General features: G+C 47.7%; 1 protein-coding gene across 3 annotated transcripts in view; it reads right to left on the bottom strand.

Moving 5' to 3' along the window:
* MDN1 (midasin AAA ATPase 1) overlaps window positions 1-18,661 on the bottom strand; it is a 2,688,524-nt gene that overhangs the window by 2,659,446 nt on the left and 10,417 nt on the right. The window lies entirely within an intron of this gene.

Raw genomic sequence — 18,661 nt, 5'->3', positions numbered from 1 at the left:
AGCAGTAGTGTGGGGTGAAAGTGTGAAGAGAACTCCAGGTTGCTGCTTTGCAAATGGAATCTAGAGGAACATTTGCAATTAATGCTATGGTGTAGAGTGAGCTCTAGGCGTAAAGGGTATATCTCTATTGCCAAGAGAGAAACAGTGCGAAATGTACAATCCATTTGGAGATAGCAGATTTAGAGACAGGGTTGCCAGAGACAAAGAATTGGGTTCTCTCTCACAGTGGCTTTATCCTTTCAAGGTAGTCAATTACTGCCCTCCTCACATCCAACGTGTGGAGGCTTCTTTCTGCCAAGATAGTAGTGTTTTGAAAGAAAGTTGGAACTTTGAGATGAATTTAGTCGCAAAACGTGGATGTGTGCAAAACCACCTTATCTTTGTAAATAGGCACAAAGGGTGCCTGCAGTTCACTAACCCTCCTCATCAAGGTAATGGCTGTTTTATAGGTGAGGGCCTTAAGGCTAGCCTTGTGCATGGGCTCAAAAGGAGGCCCCAATAGTCTGGTTAGGACAGCATTCAGGTCCGATTTGGGAGTTGGGTTGGAAATAAGGGGGGGGGGGAGCACGTCTTTTCACCCCTTCCGTGAAGGCCTTAATGACAGGAATTTTCCACCACAAAACCTTGCTCTGGGACGTGGTATACGCAGAGAGCGCGGTCAGGTGGCCCTTTAGGGAAAACAAGTCCTGTGTTCGATAAAGGATCATATCTTTAGACGAGCAGTCAATTGGATATACGTTTTCAATATTGCAACAGATAAAGCGCTTCCACTTGTTGGAGTAGCAAAGTCTGGTGTTGGGTTTCCGTGCCTCCCAGTAGGTCCATGCATCTGAGGGAGCTGAAGGTGCCTAAACTCTAGGGCTTCAGGAGCCAAGCTGCAAAGTTGAGTTTTTTTTAGGGGGGATGGGGATCGGGGTGCAGTCTCTCTCCCTGGTCTTGAGACAGCATGGTGTACAGGCATGGCAGCTTCCTGGGAGGGGAGACTGACATTTCTATGAGATGGGAAAACCAAGGCTGTTGGGCCCACATTGTGACTCATTACAGGTGAATATTGTGCACTATACTGTTGAAAAGTGTTATATGGGGAAAGCGTAAAATCTCCCGTACCAGGTTGTCCAAAGACAGTTTCCTTAGGAGCGTTTGTGGGTGCTTGAAGGCGTAATCTGGGCATGGAGCAAGTCGATGTCTAGGAATTCCCATTCTGAAAACACACCGAGTAGAATGTGCTCTTACAAGCGACACTCGTGCTCTACGGGCAAAGGGAAATCTCTGCTGAGCACGTCTGCCAGAAGATTGTGTTCCCCTGAAACATGCGAGTAGAGGAACAAGTCGTGCTTGAGTGTCCACTTCCAATGTTCTGGGTCAGTTTGGATAGCCCTAGAGAGCGAGAGCAAGGTTTTTCCTTCGACAACCACTGCATTGACTGAACGAGGGCTGTCGAGACAACCAATTGATAGTCGAGCTGGAATGACACCATCGGCTCGAGAGCCACTCCTGCATGGGGCGCAGACAAGCGTGAAGAACTAGGAAGGCGCCGGAAGCCATCATCCCCAGCTGCTGCATAGGCTTGCGAACGGTTACACAGCGAGGGATCTGGAACAGCATGTTTTGAATCATGGCTAAACCGGACAACTGACGAGGTTGCTAAGTCTGTTAATGTATTATTTAATCCAGGGGAGACACTCCGGTCTCCGCCATCTAGAACAGCCACCTTAGATACAGAGGGTTTCAAGAGTAATCCACAGAGGGTTTCAAGAGTAATCCACAGCTTCAAACTACCCTGCAGTTGTATCAACGGCCAGTTCGGGTAACTCGCAGGAGCAGTAACCCCTGATCAATGGTTGGTGGTAAGTGCCAATATAACTAAAACGATTAAATCTGTGCCAAAACTTCATTTTTGTAATTGGATGGACTCCTTGGATAACTGTGTGGGGAACTAACAGATTGCGAAAGTGGATAAACTATGCCAAACTGACTCCTTAACCACTCCGCCGATGCAAAATCATATGGCCAAGTCTAACATCCCTGTCCGGTCTGCCTCTCCATCGAGGGATGGGGATTGTGCTCCACCAATTACACAGCTAACACTCAATTAATTGGTTTCCATCATTGGTTCCGATCCTACAGCTGGGCCTTTCGCTCCTCCTATTGGAGTAGAAGAGAGGAGATTTAGGACCCTGGGAAGTCCACGCTATGACCTGGGGATGCCGGTTGTCCTGTGAAAGGCAGTAACAATTCATCCATTTAAAAAATTTAAAAAAAACCTTTGAGTGAGGAAGTCCACAATGCCACGGCCTAAGGACAAGATTATGCGAGACTTTGTCATGGACAATAGGAATTTCATCATTACCAACGTTGAAAAGCCAACTGGAAAATAAACCTAGAGATGCACTAAGGAACAAAGTCTTGGCCTGGCTCCGTCAACAAACTGGGCCAGGGGTGGTTAGAGACACAGATCTGAAAATACATAGGTTGAGAATTGAGGAGTGGTGTACCCGGAAAAATAGGGACTTTGTTTTGGTCGGATGTGGGGCTAGTAACCTACCAAGTTACCTTAGTAACTGCAAATATGTGCCCAGAGGTTCAAACTTGAATCTTATAATGAACCAAGCCAAAGACTTGTATTTCGCGTTGAGAAGGCTGCATTAAGATGAATTTTGTCATGTTGTACCGATTATGCTGAAGGTGTGTGCTTCCTTTTGTACTTCATGTTGCAAGTTATGTTTTTGACAAGGCGCTCCGATGCCTTCGGTCTTTCGGAGCCTTAAAAATAGATAAAATAGTGGTCATACAGTGGTCTGTACTGTCAAAAGTCTTTGACCGACAGATTATTGTGAAGCAGAGGGAAATGAATCCTGCTTGGTGAAAAGAAGTGCATTAAAGTGTGTAGTAAAGGTTGGCATGAGTGAACCTGGCCGAGGGATGCTAAAAAAAGGGGAGAGGTGTAAAGTCCTTAAGAACAGTGAGTTGACAGGAGTGAAACCAACCGAGAGATGTCCTCTGTGAACCATTTTGTAAAAGTTGACATGAGTGAACCCGGCAGAGGTAGGCCGACAAAAAGGGGCGAAGTGTGAGGAGTGGTTTAAAAAAGACGTTAAGATTAGGGAGTGCAAGAAGTATAGTAAGACCGGGGGAAGTGGATTTTCCCCCTTGGAATTTGGATCCGATTCCGACCTAAGGAGATCCAGGCGTGAAAAGTGATCACCCAAATTCTATGTGGAAAGGAACTTTTTGTTTATATGTTTTGTTGAATACATGAGGCCCTCAAAGGCAAGACTTTTTATTGAAAAGAGACTCAACCATCGAAGAACCCGATAGCTGGAACGGAACTGCCTGCTCGTGCTCGGAAAGCTGGAGTGTGTTCTGTGCTCAGGAGATCCACCTTGTCCCGTGCTCAAAATGTGGGGAAGGGAAACCCCTGGCAATCCCATCCAGACTTATTGTTTGTGAACACTTATTGAAAACCCTATCCCACACTCTCTGTAATTAGTTGTAAGGATTTGGCAATAGTTTTTTTTTTTGCATAGGCCTTTACTTTGACAAGACACCACAAGGACTGCCTTATTTTTCATTTGATGGTCACAGCTTGCTCCCATCTTAGATTTAGGTATTGCGTTTTTCCACCCTGCATTTCACTCTTGAACTGTGATCACTTGTGTCTGTCCCTACTGCCTAGCATTTCGGTGCTGGACTGCCCCTGGGCAGGACAAAGAATGATATGTTTTGGATATTTCTCTTCCTAAAAGATAATGAGCTAAAGAATCTGGGTAAGGATCTCGTAACAAGGTCCGGCAGAGGGACTCCCAGGACCCGCTTTGTTAATTTGCCACCATGAGTTACTTATATTGCCCAGGAAGTGGGCTGGGACTGTCTGGTCCCAATCTACACTACTGGTGCCAGGATGTCTGGTGTGCCCGTGTACGTGAGAGCCGCAATATCCCCCCCGACTAGACTACTGTTGGCAGGCAGATCTCATTGGCCAGCCAGGTGCAAGCCCGCCATGGACTTTAAGGGTATGAGGAGGGGTCCAGAGTGCAGACGCGCAGATCACACATAGTCCCAATAGATCTAGACACAGAGCCAATTATCCAGAGAAGCTAAGCAGATTCAAGAATTGTCCAGAACCACGCAGAGAAGGATTGGCACCCTGAGCCCACTGTGGTCCCGATAGAGCCTTGCTTTGCGCTCAAAGACCTGCAAAGATGCTTCAGCTCTTCTGAGTGGTGGGACCAATCACTCTAGACACCTCCTTGGTGCCCTACAAACGAGTCTTGTGGAGGTGTCCCTGGTGCCTCCAGTGGACTGACAAGCTTGTCCTTGCCACCCGTGCTGGAGCGTGGTTACGTTGATTTTTGGCTCTAGCTTTGGGAGAACCCTAGTTCGCACTGCAAAGCCTCTTCTTGCCAAATCTCGTCATCCCTACTGCTTTGGGCCACGAGAGAGAAGCGTGTGTCAGTCCGCGAGACTTGGGTGCCCCTGCGTCGCTGTACGACAGTGGCGGTTGCTGCTGGCGACTTTCCTGCCTTTCTTCAAGCGTCCGAGAACAGCTGCATCAGTGCTTTCTTTGTCCAGCATTTGTGACGAGAGATACAGCTCCAGTTGTAAACCCAACATGCACCTTCAGCGCCTGTGCACTTTGAAGCATAACCAAGGAGGGGGAAAAAAAAAGTCACATAGTCCAGGCGACCTTCAAACCTGGCAAGTTTGGACCGAGAGTGAGATAAGGGCAGCGAGTAATCATGCCACTTAGCGGTGGCCCCTAGTTCATCCATCCCGTTTTTACGCACAAAGGAGGATAGCTCAGGGGTAACATGCTCGCCTTGGAACAAGACGACACGGAGCACCACAGGTTTGATCCCGGGTCTGTGCTTAGAAACCTATGGGTATTAAGCGCATTATAAATAACCTATCAAATCATAACCTACCATAAAGGATCATCCCCTGTGGTCCTTGCCTTGGATAGCTCTGGCTTCCTATAGTAGTCAAAGTTGGGGACAGCTTGTTCTCTGCAGCAGCTCCTCCTCTGACTCTCGGAACCGAATTTCTCACACTCCAGTGTCCTCTTCTAACTTGAAGTTTGGACTTTGTTAGCTTTACGAATCAACGAGCGATGTTATGCACAAACATAACACTGAGCACAACGCTCCAATCTTCGTAGGGCTGGACTTCTTAAGTTAGGGATATCCATTTCTGGAGTTGGCCATTGTCATAGTGTGTTTGCTTTCCCTCCTCATGTTTTGGCAGGAACCCGCACTTTACTGCATTGACCGAAAACTGACTACATTTATTTTACATCGTGTGTGTTTAAGTAGTAGTACTACTGTGTTCATTATTCACTTGTTTGTGTTCTGGGCCTAATAAAATGGGTATTTTTGATATACTACTGTCTAAAGGTAATACTTGTCTTCATACTGTGTGTGCGCAAAGACCTCAGAACACCCCCACTACTCCTGAGACTTAGCCTTGACTGCTCTCCAAGCTACCTTGAATGGTTCTGGCAAACTTTGCATAAGTGTTCCCTGTTTCACTAAACAAGGGTGGCCTCCTGAAAAAACACCAGAGCAGAATTTAAAAATCCATTCTAACAACCTGTGATACAAACTTTTTTTTTTACTGCATTGGGGGCATAATACACCCCTCTTTAACCCCTTCCAACCTTGCCTTGGGTCGGAGTCAGGAATCTACTAGATGGCAATACGCCCCTTAACAGAATGTTTTCCAGCACAGGGTAGGAAGGACAAACCAAACCACAAGGTTGGCCTTTTAGAAATAAAATAGCCCACCACCTTCCAGAAAGGCTGGCGATATAGCAGCCAAAAGGTTTCTACTTACTTTGTCCATGAACACTACATATATTAACACACCAGAACTGAAATTAGCCAGAGGACAAAATAGATGTATGGATTCCACAAATACAGTACTGCTCTGCAAGAATACATGGATGAGTAGTGGTTAGCATCTTTTGGTGGAGGATGATTATCATTCAGGTGGGGTGTTAGCCGATACATTTGCAACAAACCAAATTGTACCAAGATCGAACCAAGGTTCTAAACTTTAAAGTAACAATGCATACAACGAATAAAAAACACACTGAAGACACACCCCTGTAAAAGAAACAGAATGCAGACTGAGAATAAAGCCAACTCTGGGTTGATGAGAAGGGGTGCTCAGGAAAGATTTTAACCCCTTAAGTGCCAAGGACGAGGTATCTTGTCCTTTGAATTCCCTCCAGGGTGCCAAGGACGAGATAGCTCGCCCTTTTTGGCACTCCGTTTTGAGCGATCCCTGCAAAGCAGGGATCGCTCAAAACAGTAATCCATGTGAGGGGGAGGGTCGGCACTCACTGCCAGGGGGCTGGATTACCTTCTGTTTCATGTCGGCGTGCGTAAAGCATGCCAACATGAAAGTAATGGCTGCTGCGGTGAAGACACAAGGTGAGTCTCCACCTTTATCCCCCTCGATCTCCGGCTGCATTTCAAGCCGAAGATCGAGGGAGGTGTCGTTGGAAACTGGAGATTCTCCCTTTTCCAATGACACCTTTTGTGAAAGCATTGCTGGCCGTGGATAGGACGCAGAGCGCTCGATCCGCGCCCAGCAATGTCCACTAGACAACAGGGATGTCTTTGAATGCGGGGGGAGTGGAGGCTGCTTACAGTAAGCAAGTCCCCCCCCCGGCCCCCAAAGCATGAGGGCACTTATGTGCAGACCCTGGGGCAGATGGCTGATCATCTGCCCCCAGGGAAGGGGGCAAAATAAAAAAGGAAACCCAATGGGGGTGGGGAGGCCCTAGACACCAGGGATTTGTTTTGCCCCTGTAAAAGGGTGGTGGCCCTCCCCCTCCCACACCAAGTGGAAAGGGGGGGGGCACCCCTTGTAGCCCTCCCTGGGCCCAGATTGCTGCCCCCAGGCAGGAGTACATGAGGTGGCCCCCCATCCAACTGGAGGGGGGGTGGGGAGGGCACCAGGAATAATTGTGCAGGCCCCCCAAAAGATGGCTGACCATCTGCCCCCAGGGAAGGGGGCAAAAAGAAAAGGGAGATTTGGGTGGGTGAGAAAAGGGGGGTGGCCCGCTCCACCTCACCCCAAGGGGAAATGGGGGCACCCCTTGTAGCCCTCCCTAGGGGCAGTTATCTGCTCCTAGTATTTGTATTTGTATTTATTTATTTGTATTGCGCACCTTGCCCGGAGGCTTGCGGGCGCATGTTTAGTAGGCAGTTACAAGTTGCAGAGGAGAAGTTACAGGTTCCAGGAGAAGAGGTTAACAGTTACATAGGTAGTGATACAGTATAACATGAACGGTGAAAATGACAATGATACAGTATAACATAACGGGTGAAAATGACATAGATAATAACAACAAAGTAGCAGTACCCAAGGTTACAGTAGAAGGGTACGCGCTGTGAGCAGTTACAAATTTACAGGATGTCTTGTTCTCGTAACCAAAGTTTAGCTTTGGTTTTGAATACGTGGCAAAGCGGAATGTTCCTTAGTGCATTGGGGAGTGAGTTCCAGAGCTTGGCAGCAAGGACCGGAAAACTTGACCCTCCTGCCGAGCGTAATTTGAAGCTGGGGATGTCCAAAGTGTGCGCCTGGGCAGCTCTCAAGGGTCTGGTGGCTGTGTGATGCGAGAAACGTGATATTAAGTAGGCTGGAGCTGCATTGTTCTGTGCCTTGTGTGTGAGCACAAGTGATTTGAGTGATATGCGGTGCAAGATAGGTGACCACTGGATGTTGCGTCTGATAGTGGCTATATGATTCCGTCTAGGTATGTTGAATGCTGCCCTAATGGCGTTGTTTTGTGTGACCTGTAGTTTGTCCAGATTTCTTTGGCTCGTCCCAAGGTATAGGGCATTGCAATAGTCTATTTTGGATAAGATGAGGGTTCTCGCGAGGGTCAGACAATTGTCTGGAGTCAGGAATGGCCTGCAGGCTGTAATCAATTTGCAGGTGTAGGACGATGCAGAGACAACTGCATTGGTTTGTCGTGTGAGGGACAGGGTAGATTCCTAGAGTTTTGGTGACATTGGCCACTTTGATGTCAATCCCGTCAATAGTGAAGGAATTGTAGTTGGCGTCAAGTTTCGCGAGTTTAGTTTGGGAGCCCAGGATGATTAACTCTGTTTTTTCGTCGTTAAGGCAGAGCCCATGATTGGCCATCCAGGCCTGGATGACGGAGTAGACCGTATTAAGAGATTTTGAATCGGTTACAAAATCACCAGTGATAGGGATGAGTATCTGGGTGTCATCCGCATAATAAATAGTAAGGGGCATCTGCCCCAGGGAGGGCTACACGAGATGAGCCGCCCCTCCAATTGGGGTGGGGTGGAGAGGTGCACCCCCCTTCATATTACAAAATTCCCCTGCGGTGTAGGGTGACCCTCAGCCCCCCCTAAAGGGCAGCCTGCCATTTTCAATTTTTTTCTTTGTTTACCAAACTTGCCTTGGCGCAGAGGGGCACTTTGGTGTGCCAATCTGACCCGGGGTGCCCAAACCTTACTGCCCCACCCACTGGGGGGCCTGTCCCACATTTATTGGGGCCCTCTCCCGCCCACCCCAAATGGAGGGGGGGGTGTACCTCACGCAGCCATTTGTAGGAGGCCCAGGGTGGCCTGCATGAGGTGCCCCCGTCACCCATTTGGAGTGAGGGGGGAGAGGGCCACAATGCGTTTGCTTTGTTTACAGATTTTTCTACACGAGTAGCTGCAACGTTATGAGAGTACTGTTTTTTTATTATTCTATGGATAAGACCCACTGTCAGTGGGGCTGGATTGTTGGTGGTGTGGGTGGGAATGGGCCGTCTGGGCAGATATGTTGGTGGGCTGGGACACAATTGCAGGAGCAGGCCACAAATTGCCCCCCATGCCAGCAGAACATTGGTGTCTCCCTGGGAGCGGATCCCTCCCATGTGGGTTGTCCGTCTGCCCCCCCACTCGCAATGGAGTAGGGCCATGTCTTCAACACCCTAGGCCCAAATCTGTACATTGCCCACATGAACAAAATGTGCTGTGCCAAAAGGCTTGGGGTTACCAGTGGGTTACCCTTTTCCTTTTGCGCCCCCGGTAGGTGCACCCACACATGTGAGGTACCGTTTTCGTCGGGACACCTGTGGGAACGCGGGAAGGTATGACATCTGTTGATGGCGATGTGTTTCGGTGAGTGGACAGAGGGAAATGTCTCTGAAATTGGTTGGAAATAAAGACAATTCTCAGACATTTCGCTCTGGCCACCCACCGAAACACATGGCCTACCTTCCCACGTCCCCACACGTGTCCCGACGAAAACGGTAACTCACATGTGTGGGTGCACCTACCGGGGGCGCAAAAGGAAAATGGTAACCCACTTGTAACCCCAAGCCTTTCGGCACAGCACATTTTGTTCATGTGGGCAACCTACAGATTTGGGCCTAGAGTGTCGAAGACAGCAAGGAAAACAGGGAACGCCATGCATTTCCGAAAAGAGGACACCTGTGGGAATCCACAAAGGTCTGCCTGGTTCTATGGCAGAGGACCTTGGAACAGAATGTATCCCAAACTCCTGCCAGGTGAATCCTTGTTTTGAAATCCAAATATGAATCAACTAAGATAAGGTTTTCCTTCCCTCATAAAAGGCATCATTCTACAGTTGATTTGTCCTGTTAACAAGGTTTCAATGTAGGCTTCTACAATAAGTGTCCTTAGTCTTTGACATGCACATGGTGCTTTGTCTGAAGGAAGTGTAGGAGAGCCGTAGCAGAATCCAAGACGGTGGAGCCACTCTACTATAACTCTACCCCTTCTTGCGTCTGCCAACTTCAAAAGGACACCAGTGATTGATTGGCACCCTGGTGCGAGAGTGGCTTTGTTATGTCAGGGCTGCCTTTGAAGCATCGGTTCCAAGGGGACCTCCCAAGGAGTGTTCCTGTGCCCCTGGAAGAAGGTGTTTGTCCTTCCTCAGGGGGTTGGGGGGGGGGAAATCAAAGTACAGCTTCCTGGGCAGGGTCCTGCTGGGCTGTTGGAGACATCAAGGCCAGACACATAATAAACAACAAACATCAGCCCTGTCATGGTGAAACACTGCTCATCAAACAGAGTATAGGATATCCAAATGCTGTAGGTATATAGTTTTAGGTTGCTAGTAGCCACCATATCATAACCAGAAATGGCTTACATTAACCAAGATGACTAGAGTACACAATTATTTTTTGAATCAGCAGAGCAGAAGATTAAAAACCATCTGACACTAGGGACTTTGTGTTCCATCTCATGTCAGATATACACATGACCCTTGAACGTGCTCTGCTGCCATTGCAGGGTTGGTGCGGGGGGAATCTCAGGAGACTTTTGCAGCTAAGGCACCCAAGTATAGTATGTTTTTGGTATGGAGCATTAGGATAAGGGTTCTCCGATTAGCAGACCTTTTCATAAATGTTGGTATTTATATTGCGCACCGTCGCCACCGGAGTGGTCAGGTGCTCTGGCGGATCTGAAAAGGAGGGTGTGAGAAACGGTGTGGGGTGCGGGGTTAGTAGGTCTGGTGGGAATAGGAAAGTGAAGAACTGCGATTTCTTGTTGGCAGCTACAGTTTGGTTTGCACCATTCGCCGAGCTTGCTTAAGTGCGGTTTTTGGGTCAGTGTAACTTCCCATGTGCTGTTGTGAGGGATTATGTGTTAGTTTGTTGCAGTGTGGTGAAGTATGTGCGAATTGCTGTGCAGAAAGGTGGCCGTTTGAGTTTCTGTATGCAGAAAGGTGAGGTTTTAGAGTTGGGTTAGCAGGTTTTTCTTACCTCTTTGTCTTTGCGTTTCTGTGCTTAATATCTAGGATTATCCTGTGCGTTTGGTATTGTAGTTTGTCCGCTTAGTAGGTGAGCACGTTGAGGGGTGGCAGTTTTCCTCTGTGTTACTCTAGTGGTAGGTCTACTTGGCTGATGTTGGCGTCTTCCTGCTCTGGGTTGGCGATAAGAGGGTTCTGGTCACTCCCTACACATCCCTTGGGGGGGCCCCTACCTACGGATTCCTATGTGGAGATGGGTTGTTGGGGTGTCCAGTTGGGGGGGGGGAGGGGGAGAATTAGCTTAGGGTTGTGGGTTACTCCTTAAGGTTGTTTCCTGTCGGGTACAAGCTTCCTAGTAGTTTCCTTCTGTAGCAAGAAGCCAGGTTTTCCACAGTTTCCTCAATTCCAAATGATCCCTTGTGTCACGTATATTTTTTGGTAGGTCATTCAAGGTTATTGTGGCCAGGTGAGCGAAAGATCCTCTATATTTTCTTTTATTGTATGCTTTTGGTTCTATGCGAATGTCGTTGCTTGATCCGAGTGGTCTTGTCGGAAGCTAGTCGGAAGCTAGAATATTATTTTCTCCTTTAGGAGCTCTGCTCCTTGGCCGTGAATTGTTTGAACTTGATTCGCCGTTTTATTGTTAACCAGTGTAGCATTTTCAGTGCTGAGGTAATGTGTTCTCTTTGTGGTATTTTGAGCAGGAGTCTGGCTGTGTTTTGGATGCGCTGAAGTTTCTTTAGTAGTCGTTCTGGCATTCCTAGGTAATTGCTTTTGGCATAGTCTACTATGGACATGAGTGCGATGATGGGTGAAGAAAAGGAATGGCAGCATCCTTTTTACCGCATGTAGGAGAAATAAACCTTTCTTTATTATGGTGTTTACTTGTGGCTCAAGTATTAGTTCTCTGTCCATTAATATTCCCAGGTGTTCACTATCGTTGATGGAGTTGGTGCTGTTCAAAGTTCTGTCAGGCATGGGATGTAGTGATCGTTTTCCCAGGTTTTTGGATATGATCCTTATTTGCTTTGCACGGGTTGAGTTTGAGAATTCTCTACATCATTTTACTAATAAAAATGAAGAAAGCACAGGCTATCCTGCCCTAACCAGGTGGCATTCTGTAGCAATTTGTTTGAAAACCTTACAGGCAAACCCTGATGTCACAAATTCACCTTTGCCTACTTTTAGATACTAAAAGAAAACTGCTGGACAGATCTACACTAAATTTGTGAGATCCTACTTTATGAACCAGACACTGGCTTCTTACAATGGTTTGACGCAATCCTTCCAGTAGTTTGGGTTGTAGGCAAGACAAAGTTTTGGGACAGCCCATTTAACTTTACCAGCCCCTGATTGAACATTTAAAAAAATGTCATGGTTGGATACACTTTTAAGGTCTGGGTGCATTTGAATGTACTACTATTTTTTTAATTCATGCTCTTTATCACAAACTCAAAATGAGAAATCAGATTTGACAGGAATCAGTGAGCTGCTTACAATGGGGTGAAATTCTGGCCAGCTTGTGGAGGGGGGCAAATGAACAGTCACCAGAGACATTAAATGGGTGGACATAAATGGATATGGACAACCAAAATTACACATTTAAGGCAGGTAGGTGGTACGGCCAGCTGTGTTAGGGAGGGGACCATGATGGATGAAGTGCTCTAGTGGGGGCGGAGAAAGTGAGGGACAGGTGCAGGCTAGTGGTGAGGGAAAAATGTTAGCTTGAAGGCAGATGAGAGGTAAGTTAAGAAGGTAACTGAGGTGAGGGGGTAAGCTTTTAGTTTGGTTTTGAACAAATCTGTGTGGACTGTTTCTCGGGTGGCCCGGGCGAAGAGGGTTCCATGCAAGTGGAGAAAGGAGAAGGCTTGTATAGTTGGATAGATACAGTGGAGAGATTTTGAGCCAGGAAAAGAAATGTAAATCTGACCCCGTTTTGCATCATCAGCCATCCAAGCCCGGTAACGGTACGAGGAAGTTGGTGCGAATTAAGGGAGTTCAAAGAGAGTCCTTGTACCAAAGTTAATGATCTTATTGAAAGGACAAAAAGCATAGTTGGACAGACCAAGCTGCCACAGTAGTCCAGTTTAGAAAAGACGAGTGGTTAAGAGATGCTCGCCAGCGTTGAAAGGAAAGACGTTCCTAATTTTGCTAATATTTAGGAGGTTGAACCGAGCCGCTGCTGCAGTTTGACATGAAAGTAGAGAAGGATCTAGATGACGCAGGTTTGTAGCTGAATAAGAGTAGGGGCGAGTGCCAGGTGGCTAGCCAAGGGAGAAAATGAGAGAGTACTTGACAGGGAAAGAAAAAAAAAAAAAAAAAAAAGGGAGCACCTCTGTTTTGGTACAGTTTATCAGTGTGAAGCCATCCAACGGAGGAGAGGAGTTCCCCAAGAGCAGAGGTGTAGAGTGTAAAAGGAGAGGAGCCAAGACAGACTTGTGGAACATGAACATATAGGGGATTGAGTTGAGAGGTATTGTTGAGCCAAGAGACCAAATTAGCAGGGTGCCAGGTAGGATCAATCCAGTAAATGGCTCAATCATGAACCCCAAGAAGAAAGAATATTAAGAAGATCAACCCGTGTCAAAGACAGAAGACAGTTCTAGAAGAATTAAGATAGAGGATAGGTTGCAGTGCTTCACAGAGGTGATTAAGTTGGAGACATTCATAAGAGCAGTTTCAGTGGAGCGACAAGAGCAGAAACCTGCTTCAGGTGGGGGTCCTTTAAAGTGCCTAAGCAACAAGCTGTCCAAAATGTACACTTGCTAAGTATTTTGAAGTCCTCCAAAATGCGTCTCAAAAGCAAGAACATTTACAATAGGGAATACTAGAACACAATCACAGGAGCTGCAGTCAAGACACACAAGATAATGAATCTTCGATGAGTTAGACTTGCAAAACAAGTCCGATGATGGATTTCTTGCATCAAAACAGGACACTATGAGAAATACAAACCATTAGAGCCTCCCCCGACAAGCTATACTACATGTATTAGAGTCATACACAATTTTAATTAAGTCTGATTCCCTTTTCACATACGCTGAAAAATAACAGACTAACGTAAGACCGAAAGGTATCAGCACCGTCCCCGTGGTGCACTTTGGCCATTATGATATGGCATTTTGTGGCTTTAAAAAATGCTGCCGTGTTCCATAGGGGTTGGAAGCAGGTTAGTACTTGTAGCGTCAGAGTCACTGTATCAGGTGATGCGATCATGTGAGGAAGGGAGGTCACATGACCGACAGTAACGAGGCATGCAAGAGGCACAAATAAAAGTAGTTAATGTTCAAACTTCATCAGGTGTGGCTATGGCTTTATTACGCTGCATGTTTAACCTTGCGCATGCCCCGGGCCTGAGAACCAACAACATCGACGAGGCGGTGAACCCACTGCCACCACGCTCACGTCGCACTGGTGCGGCAGGTGTCCTTCTGCCTGCGTGCACCCAACAGTGCCCCAGATCAGCCCCTGGCAGCCGCCTTAAAGTGTGATACCACATTGCCCAGGAGGGAACCACGGGTGATTGAATCGGCCCCATGAACAGCAGCATTAGTGTCCCAGTACAGGACCAGAACCCTGCCGCCCTGGCACACCAAGGGAGAGGCGCATTGCTGTCCCTGCTCCCTTTTGACACCACACTCCACCAGCTTGGGCCCACAATGAACCCGATGAATGAATTAGACGCGTACCTCAATGTCCTCGGCCCTCGAGAGAACAAGCCTATCCTAGGACTCCTCACCCTTACCGCTGGCCCAGAGGTGCAGGATATCATGTTGAACTCCCAGAAGACGTCGACTACAAGTACGATGAACTCAAACGCATACTCAACTAACATTTTGCGATACATAAGAACACAGATTACAAAAGGCACGTGGTCCACACCACAAGGCAGTTCCCGGGGGAGAGCATTTGGCGCACCTTCGATCCAAAGTAAAAAACATTGCGAATGTTACTGCTACACGAACAATGAAGCCATCAAGTCACAAGTCATCACAGGATGCGAGAGGACCACCTTAAAAAAGAAAAAATACTACAATTGCCACAGATGCTAGCAGAAATTCTCATCGTAGCAAGGACAACCTTGGTGTTGACCTCCAGGTATCCTCGATGATTAAGATCCACATCTCGCCAACGGCAGCAATAAAAGAAGAAAGCATTGATAAACTCATGGCACAACCGTAAGCCACCAGGACAGAGAAACAACTCATTTCAGATGCAGCAACGACATCCCACATCACGGATCGTGCCCAGCCGTTGGCCAGATATACTCAGCCTGCAGAGCCAAGGACCACTTCCAGATCATGTGGCGAAAGCCCAAGGTATCCATGACAAACCACGCCGAGCAGAGAACGCACCGACATAATCCCCCCCTGCACCGCCCAAAACACTACCGGGAGGAAAGACCGAAATACGCAGAAAGAAGGCACAACAAGGAGAGATCACACCCGGACGAAACGCTCCCTTTCTCCAGACTTGTTGAAAAGGAAAGAGACAAATTCACCACTTACGCATAAACACGCCATCCACAAGTGGTCCGAGTCCCAGTCGAGCACATAACGGAAGAAAAGAGGGTATCTGGACGCCCTAGGAAACTCAGCAGCCTCGGAACATAGCCCCAAAAACAAACATGTACCATCCAAGGGAAAAGACTTCAACTTCCACGTCAGCTCAGGCGCAACGACCAAAGCTATGGCGGAGTGCGAATACCGCAGGCTTGCACAAGCTCCGAGACTACAGAAAGCATGTGTGGATATTTACACATACAGAGCGAAGAAAACACTCCCGTATCTAGGAGCCTTCACGGCCAACTTTCCGGCACAAAGACAAACAGACCTGTATACTTATTCACGTCCGCGCCACCAAAGTATCCAGCTTCAAATCAGCCATACAGATGGGGCTCATCCACATATATGAAATAATGGCAGACAAGTACATCTCGCCTGCGGCCAAAGCAGCAGCAAACTTGCCCAGCCTCTTCAAGGGTATTGGAAAACTGAAAGGCCGTAAAATCCAATAACACGTAGATAAAACAGTTAAGCCAGTAGTACAACACTACTGCAGAATCCCGTTTTAATATTCAACAACTAGTTTAGAAGTAACTACTCGCCCTCGTTGAGGCTGATATAATAGAACCAGCATCCGGTCCCGGGGATACCAGTAACGAAAAGGGGGCCAGAAGGGCACGATTGTGTGTAGACATGTGTGCACCGAAGCAAGATTTACTAAGGGAATATCACCAATCCCCACGCAACACAGATATGATGTACCTACTCAACTTAGCCAAAGTCTTTTCTCACCTTGACCTCAACTAAGGGTACATCAAATAGAACTAAGCGAAGAGTCACGTTACATCACAACCTTCACCACCCACCTAGGCCTCCTCCGCTATAAGCATTTGAATTTTGGAATATTCTCAGCTGCAGAGATATTCCAGGAGATCTGCAAGATAATATGCCACATACCACACTATTAGTGACGATATCCTCATCTTTGGCCAATCATGCCCACAATGCAACACTGATGAAATATGCTCTGCCCTCAACAACGCACATCCCTCAACGACGCACATCTAACACTTACTAAAGAGAAATGTGCTTTTAATAAGACGATACTCAAATTCTTCGGGCACATCTTCTCTGAGAACAGCATCAAACCGGAACCTGACAAAACGCAGGCACTGACGGAAACCCCTCACCCGACTAACATTGCACAAGAAAGGTCCCTTCTAGAATTGGCAAGTTATTGCACTCACTATCTGCCCGACTGCCTCCAAAAGCGCCCTGCTCTGGGTTCTAACCAAAGGTCCACGTTTTCGAGTGCGATGCGGCTCAGCAGATGGCGTTTCACAAGATTCAGAAAGATTGCAACGGCTGCCTGCATGTCATTTTGATCTCAAGATGCACACCGAAATAACAGATGCAAGCCCTGTGGGCCTGCATGCCATCCTCGCTCAACCCTCAGGCAGTGAACATGCACAAAGGAAGATAGTGTCATACAACAGCAAAAGCCTTAGAGCAGCAGAGCGATACTCGCAGGCTGAAAAGGAGAAACTGGTAGTGGTCTGGACATGTGAACACTTGCATGTTTTTGTATATGGCAACCGTTCGCCATCATCTCGGACCAACAAGCCATTGTCACATATGATGCCCAGATAACCAGTTTGGGGCTCTGCCTGCAGGAATACAAGTACAACACCATACATAAACCCGAAAAAGACTAAAATCCTTCCTGTCCCGTCACCCGTTGCCAGGACTGCACCCCTCAAACAATCGGGCTGATCGGTATATTAATTACATCATTCATCACGCAGTGCCACAAGCCATACCCATGGCGGAACTGACAATGCACCATGGAAGATGCAACTCTGGGTCTCGCAAACACATGCATTCTCCACGGCAGGTGGAAATCAGCCGAAGCATTGATACAGAACAACCAAGCGCACAACAGATTCTGAGACAAGCCTTCCCTGTCCCCCTCGTCCCTGGTTCTTAAGGAGGCCAAATCGTGCTGCCAGCCTCCCTACACAAGAGGGCAGTAGACCATGCACATGAGAATCACAGAGGGATAGTGTCGACAAAACCCATGCTCTGGAGAAAAGTGTGGTTCCCCGGCCTGTACAGGCTCATCGAGAGCACATTGAAGTCATGCCACATAAATCTTATCCTGCAATTGCAGTCGTGTCCAGAAATACACAGGACAACCCTCCCGAAGGAATCTGGGAAGAAGTTGCAATTGACTTGTATGGCGCACTACGATGAGGGGAATATGTGTTGGTGGTCCTTGACGAAAACTCTAGGTAACCAGAGTCTGCGATAATATCTTCCACAGCAGTGATACCTGCTTTGGACTGAAGCTTACGGTGTTCCAAAAGGTAGTGAAATTGGATAATGGCCCTCTGTCATGGGAAGTGATTTTCAACAACTTTGCCAAATACATGGGATTCCACCACAGGAAGGTTACGCCACTTGGCCCCAAGCAAATGGGACAGTGGAGCGTTTCAATAAGAAGCGATCAGAATAGCGAACATCAGTTACATGCCCATCGAACAGTGCCTGTGCCAACTCCTGAGGGACTACAGAAACACACCCCATGACTCCACGAGAGTCTGCCTGATGGAACAAACGTTTGGTCGCCCTGTACGCTACCAGATACACCATGAGACACCACATTGAGAGGCGGACACACAGGACCAGGAAATGAGAAGAAAGGACGAAAAGACAAGATGAAGGACTATGCAGACTGAAGACGCCGAGCTCGAGCGACCAACCTACATGTCCTAGTACGACAAACAATCCCACAAAGATACACCTCCTTTTAACCCACAGCCGCTGACCATCATTGGCATAAAGGGGTCCGTGCTCACGGCAGAGACAGAGGGCTGGCAAGTGACCTGGAACAGCACGTTCCTGGTGACCTACCACAGACTGAACAGTAATGCAGTGAGGATGAAATCCGTGGCAGGGAAGAATCCGGAGACAAAGATGAATCATAAAGCAGAGGAGCCAATTGGTCTTGATAGTGAACAGACAGATGAGCCAACTCACCCCTGAGACAGAAGGGAACCCTGTCCCACCATCCGAAAGCCAAGACAATGGATCGAGGAGATGGGGTAGGACAATGCTATTTTCATGGGAGTGGTGGGGTTGTAGCATTTCACAGGGTCACTATCAGGTGGCACGATCATGTGAGGAAGGAAGGTCACATGACCAGCAGTAATGAGGTCACGCGAAAGGCGCAAATATTGTAGTTAATATTTAACCCTCATACAGTGTGGCTTTATTACGCTGCGCATTTAGCCTTGCGTGCGCCCTGGGCCCGATAGCCAACAGTACTAAATGTAAGTACTAAATGTAAACGAATGGGCCGGAATTGGAGTCAGTGGCAAAAAAACTGGGTGTGGAGGACCGGTTAT

The sequence above is a fragment of the Ambystoma mexicanum genome, chromosome 4p (genome assembly GCF_040938575.1).
Source record: "Ambystoma mexicanum isolate Mex_15411 chromosome 4p, UKY_AmexF1_1, whole genome shotgun sequence".
Lineage (NCBI taxonomy): Eukaryota > Metazoa > Chordata > Amphibia > Caudata > Ambystomatidae > Ambystoma > Ambystoma mexicanum.
The sequence above is the reverse complement of the archived record's forward strand: the minus strand, read 5'-3'. Positions and strand labels throughout refer to the sequence as shown.